This window comes from Stenella coeruleoalba (assembly GCF_951394435.1).
Source record: "Stenella coeruleoalba genome assembly, chromosome: 3".
NCBI classification, from domain to species: Eukaryota; Metazoa; Chordata; class Mammalia; order Artiodactyla; family Delphinidae; genus Stenella; species Stenella coeruleoalba.
This window is the reverse complement of record NC_137148.1, coordinates 63,856,956-63,874,822: the sequence shown is the minus strand read 5'-3', so window position 1 is coordinate 63,874,822 and position 17,867 is coordinate 63,856,956.

Genomic DNA, 17,867 nt, shown 5'->3' with positions numbered 1-17,867 from the left:
TGTGTACTTGAGAAGAAAGTGCATTCTGTTGTTGTTGGGTGGAATGGCCTTAAATATCAATTAATTCCACCTGGTCTAATGTGTTATTTAAAGCTTGTGTTTATTTATTTTCATTTTGGATGATCTGTCCATTGGTGAAAGTGGGGTGTTAAAGTCCCCTACTATTATTGTTACTGTTGATTTCCCCTTTTATGGCTGTTAGCATTTGCCTTATGTATTGAGGTGCTCCTATGTAGGCTGCATAAATATTTACAATTGTCATGTCTTCTTCTTGGATAGATCCCTTGATCATTATGTAGTGTCCTTCTTTGTCTCTTGTAATAGTCTTTATTTTAATGTCTATTTTGTCTGATATGAGTATTGCTACTCCAGCTTTCGATTTCCATTTGCATGGAATATCTTTTTCCATCCCCTCACTTTCAGTCTGTATGTGTCCCTAGGTCTGAAATGGGTCCCTTGTAGACAGCATATATATGAGTCTTGTTTTTTTATCCATACAGCCAGTCTGTATCCTTTGTTTGGAGCATTTAATCCATTTACATATAAGGTAATGATCAATAGGTATGTTCTTATTACTATTTTCTTGTTTTTGGTTTGTTTTTGTAGGCCTTTTCCTTCTCTTGTGTTTCCTGCCTAGAGAAGTTCCTTTAGCATTTGTTTGTAAAGCTGGTTTTGTGGTGCTGAATTCTCTTAAGTTCTGCTTGTCTGTAAAGGTTTTACTTTCTCTGTTGAATCTGAATGAGATCCTTGTTGGGTAGAGTAATCTTGGTTATAGGATTTTCCCTTTCATCACTTTAAATATGTCCTGCCACTCCCTTCTGGCTTGCAGAGTTTCTGCTGAAAGATCAGCTGTTAACCTTATGGGGATTCCATTGTAAGTTATTTGTTGCTTTTCCCTTGCTGCTTTTAATATTTTTCTTTGTATTCAGTTTTTGATAGTTTAATATGTGTCTTGTCATGTTTCTCCTTAGATTTATCCTGTATGGTACTCTCTGTGCTTCCTGGACTTGATTGACTATTTTTTTCCCATGTTAGGGAAGTTTTTGACTATAATCTCTTCAAATATTTTGTCAGACCCTTTCTTTTTCTCTTCTTCTTCTGAGACCACTATAATTTGAATGTTGGTGCATTTAATGTTGTCTCAAAAGTCTCTGAGGCTATCCTAAATTCTGTTCATTCTTTTTTTTTTTTTATTCTGTTCTGCAGCAGTTATTTCCACTATTCTATCTTCCAGGTCGCTTATCTGTTCTTCTGCCTCAGTTATTCTGCTAATCACAGGTAAGACAAAAAGGAGTGTGCTTACTGCACCTTAAGTGGAAATTAAAGTCTGCACTCATTTTTTATTTTTTAAGGGACTTGATATTATTCCTTAATCAGGGAAATGGAATATTTGGGGAAATAAGCATGAGAGTAGTCAGATGTTTTATCATCTATCTTACAACTGTTGATATGAATATTATAAGTTGTGTCTAATATTATTAATTATAAATATTAGACATTGTTAAAATATTACCAATAGAGCACAAAAAAATTCAATCACAACCCAAACAGAGTATGAGCTTCAAAGACAGATTTTCTCATCCTTGAGTTTTCTTCTTTGCTTTGGTCATTGGAAACTACTATACCTCTACTTCATTTTGACTCAACCTTCACAACAAGTATACCTCAGAGCTTGAGTACAAAGCACAACAATCGTTAAAATGCATAAGACTACAGTAATTAGTGGCATGTTTTACTCAAAGAAACAGTTCTATGTGCTGCTCCACCAGGGCAAGATGCAGCTACAAAGAGGCAGCAGAGAACTAACAAGGAATTCTTAAGCAAAGTTCTTCTCAGAACACAACTAATAGCCTCAGAAACCATGTGCATTAGATATATATTTAAAGGATTCTTCAGAAGGAATAGTGATTTACTTTTTGTTTTTAAAAAATGAGCTGATCCCAAGCAGGACGTCTATGATTTGGTTTAGGGTCAAAATTGTGCCAATATTCATCATTTTAAAAAGAGGAAAGATTAAAGTTCCAGGAAACATGAGAGGAACATAAAATGCATAAATCTATTTTTTCCTCTCTGATACCCAGAAATAACAAACAGGGCCAAACGTGAAGAAGGAAATATCTATAATGAAATCAGTGCAGCCATAATCCCATTGAATAGACTCTGAAGAATGTTTGTCAAATACAGTAAAATTGGGATAAAAAAACTGAAGGAGGATGCAGAAATTTGACATACATCTAGTCTTATCTCAAGGATACAGGTGTAGGGAGGGAGGGGAAAATATGGTGAGCCCTCTCAACAATGCTTACATTGGATATAGCTAGATTGAGGGTGTGGATAAACACAGCAGGGGTAGTAAGCACACACCTTCACACCAGCCTACAGTGAAGCATTTGAAGAATGACCTTTCAGCATATTATTAAAAACAAAACCTTCTTACTGAAGTATACTACACACACAAAATGAATTAAATAAACACATCCATGTAACTAGCATCATCTCAAGAAAGAATATTATCATCACTACAGAAGCGCCTATTGTCCTTTTCCATGGGAGCCCTTCTAACAACATATATTGGTTTTGTTTCTTTCTGTACTTGATATATATGTGTGTGTGTGTGTGTGTATATATATATATATATATATATATATATATGATTTTGTCTGTCAGCCATGTCATTTTTATTTCCCCCTATCTGGTTTCCTAACCAGGGAGGAAGGTGAGGAGATGATGAAACTAGCTCTACCAGAACAAAGATGACTGTACAGAAATAGGTAAGACCAGACTTTCCAAACAAAGGGCTTGCGAGAGGCAGGACCTCACACTGTCCTGCACTCTGAAGTGAGATGGACATTAGAAATCTGGGATTGTTAGAATCCTCTCCCCGTTATGCCAAACTAGATAGACCCCAAACTAGATAGTGATGGAAGATGCAATAACTATGTGATTATATATTTGGAGACAGCATACCTGAAGTGGGTTGGCTGATTTCTTGCTGCCTAATGTCACTCCTCCCTGCCTGCCTGCCCGGAACATAATTGAATGATTGCATAAAGATTATAAGATGAAAACATAAAGAAAAAGGCAGAAGCATTATTACTTTTACTATATTGGGCAAAGAGCAGTTCTACCTAGAATTGCCTCAATTCGAAGATAAAAAAAAATTGTATATGATCCATGCAAAAATAATTTTTATAATTAAGAAAAGGGTTATAACACAAAAAGATAAAAGCAGAATATACATCTGAAGAATTCCTCCAGACAATTTGATAAACTTTTAGGGGAAAATGTGTCCTATGCTGTCTTAGCATCTGAAAAAACAAAAGTAAAGAGAAGGGGATAGTAATGGAGGATAAGAAATAATAGATGAGGATACAGATTTGAACGTTATTATTAAATGAGTAACCATACAGAAAACGATAAAGAGTCAACATATGGTAACTGAGTTTTCTAAAGAAGATAACAGGGCATGAAACAAAAAAAAATATGCTCAAATATATAGAAGAAAAATTTTCCATGTGAAAGGAAAGCTAGAACATGCAGAATGAAAGGGATCAACATGTTTAAAAAAATAATAGAATATGGTCATTAATGAAACAAATTCTGGTTATACTGATGAACTTCAAGGATAAAGAAAAAATCATACAAGTATCTATGCACAGGAAAAATGTCATCCTAAAGGAAAATAAGACTGACTGCATATTCTTCTTCAGCAACATTAGATACCAAAAGGCAAGGATGCAAAGTCTGTGGTGCTTGAATGAAACAATGAGATCCTAAAAAGCCAAGCTTCCATTCATTTATACGTGCAAAATAAACTATGTCCATATATGCAAGAATTCAGGAAATACAATAACCAATGAAACCTTTGTAAAAAATATTGTTAAACTATAATCTAACTAAGCTGCTGCATTACAATAAAGAACTCATAGAAAAGTTTTGGTATGAAAAAGCTGGAGATAAGCATTATTTTCACTTAAAGAAAGAGATAAATACAAACATACGTGGCAAGTGTAGATACCAAATAGACTATAATTTTTTTTTTTTTTTTTTTTTTTTTTTTTTTTTTTTGCGGTACGCAGGCCTCTCACTGTTGTGGCCTCTCCCGTTGCGGAGCACAGGCTCCGGACACGCAGGCTCAGGGTCCAGCCACTCCGCGGCATGTGGGATCTTCCCGGACCGGGGCACGAATCCGTGTCCCCTGCATCGGCAGGCGGACTCTCAATCACTGTGCCACCAGGGAAGCCCCTAGACTATGATTTTTATAATTCTTTGAAGAAAAGCTAAATACAATTGACCCTTGAACAATGCAAGGGTTATGGGCACTGTCACCCCAGGCAGTTGAAAATTCACATATAACTTTTGACTTCCCCAAAACTAAACTCCTCATAGCCTACTGTTGACTGGAAACCGTACTGATAAAATAAACAGCCAATTAGCACATATTCTGCATGGTATATGTATTATATACTGCATTCTTACAATAAAGTGAGCTACAGAAAAGAAAATGTTACTAAGAAAATCATAAGGAAGAGAAAATACATTTACAGTACTGTATTGTATTTATTGATACTATAAGTTTACATCTGCTTACAAGATGAGTCATCTGTCAGTACCTATATCAATATTGTCTTATATGATACAAAACACTATAGATGCTATATGTATTACTAACACTAGACATGAAAAATGAAAAGAAAATGTTAAAGAGAAATTCACATTTATTTACAGATGTAACAATCATGCATTGATAATGAGGAAGCAGCAATATGATTATTTTATGGTAGCCTAGTGTAACTGATACAATTGCTTCACAGTAGCCTAGCCTATACACTAATGAATGATCATAAAATTTTTATGGCATACAGCTTACAATCATATTCATAATACAGTACTGGAAACACTGCTACATTAAAACAAACAAAAAAACAAACCACACACATACACTTCCTGTTTTTTTTTTTTCGGTACACGGGCCTCTCACTGTTGTGGCCTCTCCCGTTGTGGAGCACAGTCTCTGGACGCACAGGCTCAGCGGCCATGGCTCACGGGCCTAGCCACTCCGTGGCATGTGGGATCCTCCTGGAGCGGGGCACGAACCTGTGTCCCTGCATCGGCAGGCGGACTCTCAACCACTGCACCACCAGGGAAGCCCCACACTTACTTTTTTAAAGACCTAAACGTAAGACCTGAAGCCATACAAGTCCTAAAAGAGAACACAGGCAGAACACTCTTTGACATAAATAGTAGCAATATCTTTTTTTAGATCTGTCTCCTAACGCAAAAGAAACAAAAGCAAAAATAAACAAATGGGACCTAATTAAACTTAAAAACTTTTGCACAGCATAGGACACCATCGACAAAACGAAAAGACAACCTACTGATTGGAAGAAAATATTTGCAAATGATGCAGCCAATAAGGGGTTAATATCCAAAATACATAAACAGCTCATACAACTCAATATAAAAAAAAAAAACTAAAAAATGGGAAGAGGATCTGAATAGACATTTTTCCAAAGAAGATATACATATGGCCAACAGGGACATGAAAAGATGCTCAACATCGCTAATCATCAGAGAAATGCAAATCAAAACCACAATGAATGTCACTTCAAACCTAGTCAGAATTGCTATCATCAAAGTCTGCAAATAACAAGTGTTGGAAAGGAAGTGGAAAAAAGGGGGCCCTATATACTTTTGGTGGGAATGTAAATTGGTACAGCCACTATGGAAAACAGTAAGGCGTCTTCTCAAGAAACTAAAAATAGAACTACCATATGACCCAGTAACTCCACTCCTGGGAATATATCCAAAGAAAACGAAAACACTAATTCAAAAAGATACATGCACTCCAATGTTCATAACAGCATTATTTATAATAGCCAAGATATGGAAGCAAACTAAGTGTCCACCAACAGATGAATGGATAAAGAAGATGTGATATATATAAAAAATGGAATACTACGCAGCCATTAGAAAAAGAATGATATCCTGCCATTTGCAACAACGTGCATGGACCTAGAGGGTATTATGCTTAGTAAAATAAGTCACAGGAAGACAAATACTCTATGTTATCACTTGTATGTGGAATCTAAAAAATAAAACGAATGAATATAACAAAACAGACTCACAGATACAGGAACAAACTAGTGGCTACCAGTGGGGACAGGGAAGCGGGGAGGAACAAGGTACGGGTAGGGGATTAAGTGATACAAACTACTATGTAAAAAACAAATAAGCAACAGGGATATATTGTACAGTACAGGGAAATAAAGCCATTATTCTGTAGTAACTTTACTTTTTGGCCACACCATGCAGCATGTGGGATCCTAGTTCCCTGACCACAGATCCAACCAATGTCCCCTACGTTGGAAGCACAGAAGCTCAACAACTGGACTGCCTGGGAAGTCCCTGTAATAACTTTAAATGGAGTATAATCTACAAAAACAACAAACCACTATGTTATATGCCTGAAACTAATACTGTAAATCAACTATAATTTTTTTAAAAAACCACTTACTTGTGATGATAGTCTGATATGCGGTTTCTTCAGTTACAAAAGAGAGGAATACTGTATGGTAATTTTTTTTGACAGCAAAGTTATAAAACAGTAAGAAAGCTAACACATTATTAATTTTATATTAAATATCACTCACCTTATGCCTATGGAAAGATAGGCTATCCGCTTCAATGCAAGTCTTGCACACGGTGTTCTACAACATGAATATTTAGGCAGTGAAGATGATCATGATGACACAAAAACATCTCATATAATTCTTGCCGTAGTTACTAGATTTCCACACAAAGATACACAAACATACACAACAGACAAGTTTATTAACTGCATGGCACAATGATTCCTTACTAGTCATTAAGTGGAGGTGAGTCATCATAAAGGTCTTCATCCTTGTCATCTTCACATTGAGTAGGCTGAGGAAAGGAAGAAGAGGAGGGCTTTGTCTTGCTGTCTGAGGGGTGGCAGAGGTGGAAAAGGAGGCAGGAGAGGCAAGCGCATTCAGTGTAACTTCATGGAAACACACAGTAATCTGTCTGACTTTTTTGCTTTCTCATGCATCTAAAGAATGTTTCTATACAACACCAATCCTTTTTCCACCATTTGCTTTTGTTTCAGTGTCCATATCATAGAAGGGTCTGTGTCGTGAAAGAAGTCAAAAGCAGTCTTGTATAATCAAAACTCTTCTGCCAGATTGTCTAATGTCGATATGTTTTGTGGCGCTGCTTCCTCTACATCTTCTTCCTCATCATCTGGCACTGGTTTGGAAGCACCCATCTCCATCAGGTTGTCTTCTGTTCATTTCTCTAGTTTGCTGTCTACCAGCTCTTGAATTTTTCCAAGGTTCATATCTTGAAACACTTCACCCTCCATCTTTTTTTTTTTTTTTTTTTTTTTTTGCCATATCCACAATCTCTTTCATGATTTCCTTGACTGTCTTTGTTGTAAAACCTGTGAGGTCATGCAAACATCTGGACAGTTTTCTCCAGCAGGAATTTATTGCTTTGGGCTTCAGGGCTTTCACAGCTTTTTCTATAACTATGATGGCATCTTCAATGGTGTAATCACTTCAGACTTTCATGATGTTTTCTGTATCTGGGTTCTCTTCCATAGCACTGACAATTCTTTCCATAGAGGACCATGCATAATGAGTCTTAAAGGTCCTTATGACCCCCTAATCTAGAGGCTGAGTTAGAGATGTGTTTGGGGGCAAGCAGATCACTTTGATGTCTTCAGTATTGAACTCATGGGGTTCTGGGTGGCCAAGGACATTTTCCAATATGAAAAGAACTTTAAAAGGCAGTCCTTTACTGGCAAGGTATTTCCTGACTTCAGGGACAGAGCATTGTTGGAATCAATCCAGAAAAAGTGTTCTGTTGTCCAGGTCTTCTTGTTGCACAACCAAAAGACTGACAGCTCTTGTTTATCTTTGCCCATTAAGGTCCAGGGGTCAGCAGCTTTATAGGTAAGGGCAGTCTTGGTCATAAACCTGACTGTATTTTCACAAAACAGTAGTTAGCCTATCTCTTCCTGCCTTAAATCCTGCCGCACGCTCCTCTTCCTTACTAATAAGTGCTCTTGGTGGAATTTTTTTCCCCCAGAATAAGGCACTTTCATCTGCATTAAACACCTGTTCAGGCAGATATCATTTCTCCTTAATAATTTTCATAATGGCATCTGGGAACTTGTCTTCTGCCTCTTGGTCAACAGAAGCTGCTTCTCCTGTTACTTGACATTTTTTAAGCCAAACCTCTGTAACTACCAAATCAGCCCTTGCTGGTATTAAATTCTCCAGTTTTAGATCCTTTACATTCCTTTTGCTTTAACTTGGCATATAATGACTCCACTTTTTCTCAAATCATATTAGTCTATAGATATGCCTTTTTTATAGCAATCCTGCACCCACATAAAAGCTGCATTTTCAATATGAGCTAAAAATGTATTTTGCAAAAAGTGCAAGGTTTTTGTGTCTTCTGGTGTAGCTGCACTAACGGCTTCATGAATTTCCTTTTCTTTTTTTTACAGTGTGTCTTACCCTGAACTCATTTATCTTGAAATGGCAGTAACCACAGCTGCAGACCTCAATCTATAATACATACCAAGCAATTCAACTTTTTCTTGTAATGTCATGACTTTTCTCTGCTTCTTGTGAGCACTTCCAGTGTCACTAACAGCACTTTGTATGGTCCCATGGTGTTTTTCAAAGTTTGTGGTATTGCATTAAACAAGGTAAAAAACATGCAAGAACCACAAGAGATCACTTTTTACTGTGACACACAATTTACTGGAGAAACAAACTGCTCACACAGAGACGACTAGCGTCACACAGCATTTTAAGTGGATACTCACAACTCTTGAGCTCACTGCAACAGCTACAGGAGGTGGCTACAAAATTATTATAGTAGTATGTACTACAGTTAATTTTATGCAATTATGACTTAATACTGCATCTTTATGTTTGCTTACATTTCTCTCATCTGCAGATGGTGCCATATGGCCTGTGTTTGCATGTCTAAATTTTGGTAAATTTTAACTTTTTATAGTAGATTTGTGTACATTTCATGGTAATAAATGATAAAATAGACTAGTGTCTGCATATATTTTATACATGGATAACATCCCTTTTTCTTACTTTTTCAATATCTCTAGGCTACTTGATTTATAAGTTTTTTCAAATTGCCACAAATCTCCAAAAATTTTCCAATATATTTATTTAAAAACATCCTCATATAAATAGACCCACTCAGTTCAAACTGATATTTTCAGACCATGATGATAAAAACCCCTCAGAATTAATAACAAAAGCAGATGCTGCAGGTTGGCTCAATCAATATAACTTCAACTCATCTGTCGTATTTCCTCCTCTAGAAAAGAGCTGGAAGGCCAAAGACCAAAGGGATTTCTCCCATTCCCTTGAAGCTAAAGTTATGTATGGACTACCTTTCGCCAACAAGACATAGTTGTGTGAGACTTAGCAGAATTGACTTTGTAAAGTGAAGATCACATGCCTCCTCAGGCAGGTTTTGTCTTGGAATGTGGTTTCTCTGCAGCAGTTATAGTAGAACATCTGGTGTCTAGTAATTATCTTTTGTGAACTGCAAAGGAAAGGTATTGTCTGCAACTAAGAACTTGGCCAAAACAACCCCAACTACTTGATGATTTTAAAACTGTCTCAACTTTAGACCAAAGAAGAAATAAAAACTGCACTTATATCATGTTTGGAAATTAACTACAATGAAAATATCAAAATTTATGGGATTATACCTAAAGCTGTATTTAGAGGAAAATTCATAGCTGTAAAATGTTAACATACAAGTATCATTATTAAATATGAGGACTTTGGGGTCAACTGCCTTTGTTTGAATATTGACTCTTTAACTCAGTGCTCAGAACTCAGTTATGTATGATTACAGGCAAGTTACTTAGTTCCCCTCCAAGCCTGTATTTCCTTATTTGAGAAATGGAGATATTACCTCAGAGGTTGTTACAAAGGTTAAATAGGAAATATCTAAAGCACTCAGCTCAGTGCTTAGCATAATCACTCAAACAATATTAATTATCATCATAAGGAGTTAGAAAATGGATAAACCAGTCTCTTGCTAGAGGAAAACAAAGGGAGGGGAGAGTAAAAGGGGAGTTAGAAAACTTAAGAATTTTCTCAATGAAGGAAATTCCATATCTACCCTTCATTTGCTTTCAGTAGGCTCTAGGACTGTCACAACCCTATTCAAAGCAATGAAAGAATTCGGAACCTTGCCCCAGGAAAAAATCCTTGAGGATTTCTCATAGAAACAATTTGTGTTTGAATCTCCTGATTCTGGGTGAGAGAAGTTTTAAAACTATTTTAGAGGCTATCCAAAATTAGACTGAATTAAGTCTCCCCACGTATGTTCATAATACATTCAATGCCAGTATTGTGGGATTTCTAACTTGGGCCATTTAGTCATCTCTATCAGTCATACTCAAAACAACAAGCAAGTCATTTGTAACAGTATTTGATATTTATCAGGCATGTTATAATTATAGAGCTCTTCCTTATGCATTTCTACTTGACCCTTAGAACAATCCTACGAATAAGCTAAGTGAGTCACTTGTTACTATACTGATTAAAATTTTACAGAGGAGAAAATCAAGTTCCAGAGATATTTTATATGACTTGTTTGAAGATACTAAATGGCAGGGCACAGAAATTTAGAACTCAGTTAGGAACCAAAAAGTACTAGACTCACTGTCATATTTTCCTTATATTTTTATCCAGAAGTATCTTTAGGCTGCCTGCTAGAGTCATGGGATTTGAGAGGGTTTTTATTTACTAAGGAGAGAACACACTCCTATTTGTATTTCATCAGGATTTCTTTCTATAACCCATTCAACAGAGATTTAATCCTAAATACCTTAAGAGTATAAGGATCTGCCATTATCATTAGTACATGTATTCCCACCAGTATCTAGTTTTATTCCATTCCTGAAGAAATGTAAAAAGCTTTTCCATGTCATGCTATATACATTTCAACATTAACTCTGGGTTCATCATTTAAAGATCTTAACTCTTCATGAACACACTAACATTTCATCAAGTTTATTGTGTAGTAATGAAAACACTTATGTTTCTCCATACCTACCAGATATTTTTAGTTATACATTTATTTATTTTAAATTTTATTTATTTTTTATACAGCAGGTTCTTATTAGTCATCTATTTTATACATATGTATTTGTTTATTTTTATTGAAGTATAGTTGATTTGCAATGTGGGATTAGTTTCTGATGTACAGCAAAGTGATTCAGTTCTATATATATATATAAAAAACACATATACATATGCATATATATATTCTTTTTCATATTCTTTTCCATTATGGTTTATTATAGGATATTATAGTTCCCTGTGCTATACAGTAGGACCTTGTTGTTTATTTTATATATAGTAGCTTATATCTGCTAATCCCAAACTCCTAATTTATCCCTCCCCCACCCCCTTTCCCCTTTGGTAACCATAAGTTTGTTTTCTATGTCTGTGAGTCTGTTTCTGTTTCTTAAATAAGTTCATTAGTATATTTTAGATTCCACATATAAATGATACCATATGGTATTTCTGATCAGATATTTTTATCTTTCCTTTAGTTATAGTCTCCTTTTCAATTTTAAGATGTTACTGAATCTATAAACAGATAGTGCAAAATGTTCTGTACTTCAGGTATTTCACTAATTCAGATGAGTATGTCGGAATACTCGTCCAACCAGGCTGAACCAGTGAGGTTTTTTGTTTCTAGAAGGCTGATTTCCAGTGTATTCACATATTGCACAAACCTCCAGCACTTTCATGAAATCAGATCAATCACTTGTACTGGTGCCCAAAGTTGCTGCCAAGCTCATAGTAAAGTGAAGCTGGGTAAAGTGAAGCTGCCATTCTGGACAGAACTGACTAAGCAGAGTAGATGCTTGATCTTGGGGTTGCTACTCTCCAGGCCAACCAGCTGCTCATGTGGTGGCCCAAGACAAGCTACCCAACAGGAACAACCATGATAAACTGAACCAATCAAGTCTGCCTTCTTAGGGCATCTGAAGAAAAAAGGAAGTAAGAAAATGGTAGTGGGGGCAGAAACAGAGACCCCTGGAGAGAAGGTAGTAAGCATAAGTGATGGAAATGCAGAGGCCAGAAAACAGAGAGAAACAGAGTACAAAGTCAGTAATGGCAGAGGCAGCAAAAACAGAGAAAAGCTGATTCACTACAATGGTGGAACAGCTGCCACATAGGTAGAAAACGAACCCTGTTGCTGATGAAATAACTAAACAACAGAAATAGAACTGTATATGCTATATTCTGAAAATCATTCAAATTTCTCCTCTTCCATAAGCCCAAGTTAGGCTGCTGTTTCTCTTTTCCTTACTTTCAATGTATCCTCTAGTGTCTTTCTGTTCTTGCAACTTAAAATAGAATCTATCACTATTAACTAAGTTTGCAGTTATTCACTTAAACACAGATCAATGAATTTATGATAAATTGCTGTTCTGAAGGAATCATTTTAGTCGAAAAAATATCTTAACTGTGGTTAGACATTTACGTAACATTTTATTTCTTCTGTTTTGAGGCCAGTAGCTAAATTGAATATAGTAAGATGTCTTGCAATTGGCTACCTACACTCACCTGCTACTAATAAATGTAGTTTTTACATTTAAATAAGATGCCTTGAAGTCTCTGGTACTTTCCTCCGTAGAAAAGTTACATTTTCAACTTGCTCCTTCCTATAAATAAGGAATTGCATTTTCTCACTGCAAGAGAACACTAACTCAATAACTTTTTTATTCAAACTTCACTCAAGGTTTCTATCTGACATAGGAGTGATTGTTCTGGAGCTTCTAATACTGAAGGTTTGTTAAACCACTGCTGACTAGCATTAATTTACACAGGGACCTGTAAGCCTGTTGCTTACAAAGTGAGAGTTTATTTTTGGTTCCATCAACAACTCTTTTCTAAGGTCTTCTTGTTTTTGTGCCTACAGTGAAAGAATATTTTAGAACTTAGCTTGTGTACTAATAATATCAAAGCTACTGTTCACTAGAAAATTATAGTGCTCAAGGTCATGAAGCAGAGCTGATGCTTGGAAAGATTTTCATTATCTCCTTTCCTGATTATGCTCTACATTGGCTGGAATGTTACTTAGAATATAAAGTACCATTATATCAGAGAGCTTACGAACAGTTTGAGGCATCATGCATGCTCTTTATGGACACTCCTTTAAGTTTCATAACACAAAAATGCAACTTTATGTGTTTCTTTTGCCTAATATTCTGTTACAAAGAAATGCAAGGAGTTTGGAGAAATTAAAGGCCCACCGTTATTTGCAGAACTGACTTCTTATGAATAAGAATTTGAAGGCATTATGACCATGCTTCTCATAACTCAATTCTTTAACTATCTGCATCAAGATCACTTATGAGACTCATTTCAAAAATAAACTTTCCTCTTGGTACTTTCCACTCAATTTTGCTGTGAACCAAAAACTCCTCTAAAAATAAAGTCTATTTTAAAAAATGAATCTGGATACAGACCTTACACTTGTCACAAAAATTAACTCAGAATGGATCACAGACCTACATGTAAAATGCAAAACTATAAATCTCTTAAAGGATAACAGAGAAGATCTAGATGACCTTGGGTATGGCAATGACTGTTTAGGTATAACACCAAAGGCACAATCCATGAAAGAAATAGTTGATAAGCTGGATTTCATCAAAATTAAAAAAACTTCTCTCTGCAAAAGACACTGTCAAGAGAATGAGAAAACAAGCCATAGACTGGGAGAAAATACCTGCAAAAGACACATCTGATAAAGGACTGTTATTTAAAAAATACAAAGAATTCTTAAAATGCAACAATAAGAAAATGAACCTTGCAATTAAAAAAACAGGCAGAAGGCCTATACAGACAGCTTACCAAAGATATATTGATACATATGGCAAATAAGCATATGAAAAGATGCTTAGCATCGTATGTCACTAGGGAATTGCAAATTAAAATCACAATAAACCTACACACCCATTAGAATGGCCCAAATCCAAAATACTGAGAACACCAAATGCTGGTGAGGATGTGGAACACCAGGAACTCTCCTTCATTGCTGGTGGGAATGCAAAACGGCACAGTCATTTCGGAAGAGAGTTTGGCAACTTTTTACAAAACTAAACTTACTCTTACCATACAACCCAGCAATCACACTCCTTGGTATTTACCCAAAACTGTGTCCGCACAAAAACTTGCACACAGATATTTATAGCAGCTTTATTCGTAATTACCAAAACTTGGAAGCAATTACAAGGTCCTTTGTAAGTTGAATGGATAAACTGTAATAAAAACAGACAATGAAATATTATTCAGTGCTAAAAATATGAGCTATCAAGCCATGAAAAGACATGGAGGAAACAAACACACATTACTAAGTGAAAGGAGCCAATCTGAAAAGGCTACATACTGCATGATCCCAACTAAATGACAGAGGCAATGGAAAAGACAAAACTGTAAAACAAAGGTTGTAAAAACAGCAGTGCTTACCAGGGGTTAGAGAAGAAAAAGGGATGAATAAGCAGAGTATAGAGGATTTTTAGGGCAGTGAAACTATTTTATATGATACTATAATGGTGGATACATGCCACTAAACATTTGTCCAAATCCATATAATGTACAATGCCAAGAATGAACCCTAGTATATACACCATGGGCTTTGAGTGATAATGATGTGACAATGAAGGGTCACCGATTGTGACAAATGTACTGCTCTAGTGGGGGATGCTGACAGTGGTGGAGGCTGTGCTTGTGTGGGCAGAGGGTACACGGGAAGTCTCTGTAGTTTCTCCTCAATTCTGCTGTGAACCTAAAACTGCTCTAAAATATAAAGTCTATCCAAAATAAAAAAAGTTCCCTGGGTTCCATACCAGAGTTACTGAATCAGACAGAATCCTGGAGAAGTGCTATGATCCGAGGAATATGAGTTTTAGCAAATCTCTTTGGAGATAAGACGACTAATCATGTAGGGAGAAGTGAGAAAAGGAAAGGAGAGAGAAAATGGGAAAGAAGAGATGAGGACAAAAAGTAACATTGACTGTTATTCTTGTGTACCAACCTCAAAGATTCAGATTCAGCAGAGCTAAAGTGAGGCCTAGAAATCTGTATTTAAAACCTCCTTAGGTGATTCTGAAACTACAGTGAGGTACCACCTCACACCAGTCAGAATGGCCATCATCAAAATGTCTACAAATAATAAATGCTGGAGGAAGTGTGGAGAAATGGGAACCCTCCTACACTGTTGGTGGGAGTGTAAACTGGTACAGGCACTATTGGGAAACAGTATCGAGGTTCCTCAGAAAACTAAAAATAGAGTTACCATATGATCCAGCAATCCCACTCCTGGGCATATATCCAGACAAAACTATAATTGAAAAAGATACATACACCCCTATGTTCACAACAGTACTATTTAAAATAGCCAAGACATGGAAACAACCTGAATGTCCATCGATGAATGGACAAAGAAGATGTGGTGTGTATGTGTATGTGTGTGTGTGTGTATAATTGTGTATATATATATGTGTCTGTCTGTGTGTGTGTATATATATATATATATATATGTATATATACACAACAGAATATTACTCAGCCTTAAAAAAGAATGAAACAATGTCATTTGCAGCAACATGGATGGACCTAGAGATTATCATACCAAGCAAAGTTAAGTCAGAAAGAGACAGACAGATACCATATGATATCACTTATATGTGGAATCTAAAATACGACACAAATGAACATATCTATGAACAGAAATAGACTCACAGATAAAGAGAATAGACTTGAGGTTGCCAAGGGGGAGGGAGGGATAGGGGAGGGAAGGATGGGAGTTTGGGATTAGCAGATGCAAACTATTATATATAGGATGGATAAACAACAAGGTCCTACTGTGTAGCACAGGGAACTATATTCAATATCCTGTGATAAACCATAATGGAAAAGAATATGAAAAAGAATATAAATATGTATAACTGAATCGTTTTGCTGTACAGCAGAAATCAACATAACATTGTAAATCAACTATACTTCAATAAAATTTTAAAAAATAAAATAGAATAAAACCTCCTTAGGTGATTCTGATAGAGGGCGGGACATCCCTACAACCAATGAAGGAGCTTCATGGAAGTAAGGTTTTAAAAAAAAGGAGCATGAGGCTGAAAAGGAGGTTAAAATGGCACATAATATTTCTGATGTAGAAAATAAAATGACTGTTCTGAATGTTAAAAAGAAAAAGGATACAGTCAAAGGCAATGAAAAGATGATTTGAGCAAAGGACAAAACAACTAGAGAAAAGGGTTCTTCGTCCTGAGATCAATAATTATTTCTGCCAGACGACAGCCCTGCTATGTGTCTCATGATCATATAGGTGCACACTCTTCACCATCTTCATGGAGACGAGGCCGATGACAAAGTTATCTCTGGGGATTTAGTCTCAAAAACAGATTAGGTAGTAAAGCCCTAACATGCCAATTACCAGAGTGGTAGTTTCTAAATGCCACAATGTAAAGCATTTATTATAAACAAGCAAAAAACAACTGGCAGATCGTTCAGATAAAAAGCAGTTCATACAGTGGGTTAAAAAAATCAATTTTTAAAGGCGACATTAAAAATCCGTCAAGTCGGTAAGTGTGTCCATGAATTAGCACCTAAAACTAGGGTAACCACGTAATTTATTATTCAGAACAGGACACTTTTGAGTGAAAGAGGCTCTTAACAAGTACACCAGGAAAACAGGTGTAGACCAGAATGTCCCAGATTCATCCCAGGCAAACCAGAATGGATATCTCGCTAATGGTAATACCTCTTTGAACATTAATAAACCTAACGATAATAATCTATACTAACCACAATGTTCCAAAGAGGAATTGATGGTAATTACAAAGTTAAAAACCGCAGATGGTATTAATCCAATTTCTTTTTGCTCTCCACCCATGTTCTTAGTGTGAAACATCAAATGACACTTTTATAATTACTTGGCACAGCAGTAATTAATACTGATCTTGGAACTTAGTAAAGCTCTACAATAATTTGTAGACCACATTGGATTCAATCTAGTCTTTACTCTGGAATTCATGCAGTGAGCACTATTTCACCAGCTACCTTACCACTACCACCAAGACAACAGGCTCTAACTTGGACAAATTGGCAGAAGAAATTTTAATTTTTTTGTTTTAAGATATAGTATACTTCTACATGGATCTTGAATCCCTAGTGAAATAGTATCTTGATTATGAAACGAAGAGTCATTTCGTTGGATTTCTAATGTGAAAGGGTTTGGTTTTTCTTTTCTATTTCAACAAATATTTATTGGGGTTCTACAGTATGCCATGCTTTGTCTAAATGATAGATTAAGCAGAGGAGAGAAACCAAATGACTGTCAATCCAATGAAAAGTATTGTTTAGTCACTTGTAATCTATGAGACTAGTGGTTCACAAACCAGACTGCACTTTAGAATTATCGGGGGGAGCTCTAAAAAAAAATCTTGTGGGGGCTTCCCTGGTGGCGCAGTGGTTGAGAATCTGCCTGCCAATGCAGGGGACACTGGTTCGAGCCTTGGTCTGGGAAGATCCCACATGCCGCTGAGCAACTAGGCCCGTGAGCCACAATTACTGAGCCTGCGCGTCTGGAGCCTGTGCTCCTCCGCAACAAGAGAGGCCGCGATAGTGAGAGGCCCCGTGCACTGCATTGAAGAGTGGCCCCCACTTGCTGCAACTAGAGAAAGCCCTCGTACAGAAATGAAGACCCAACACAGCCATAAATAAATAAATAAAATTAAAAAAAAAAATCTTGTG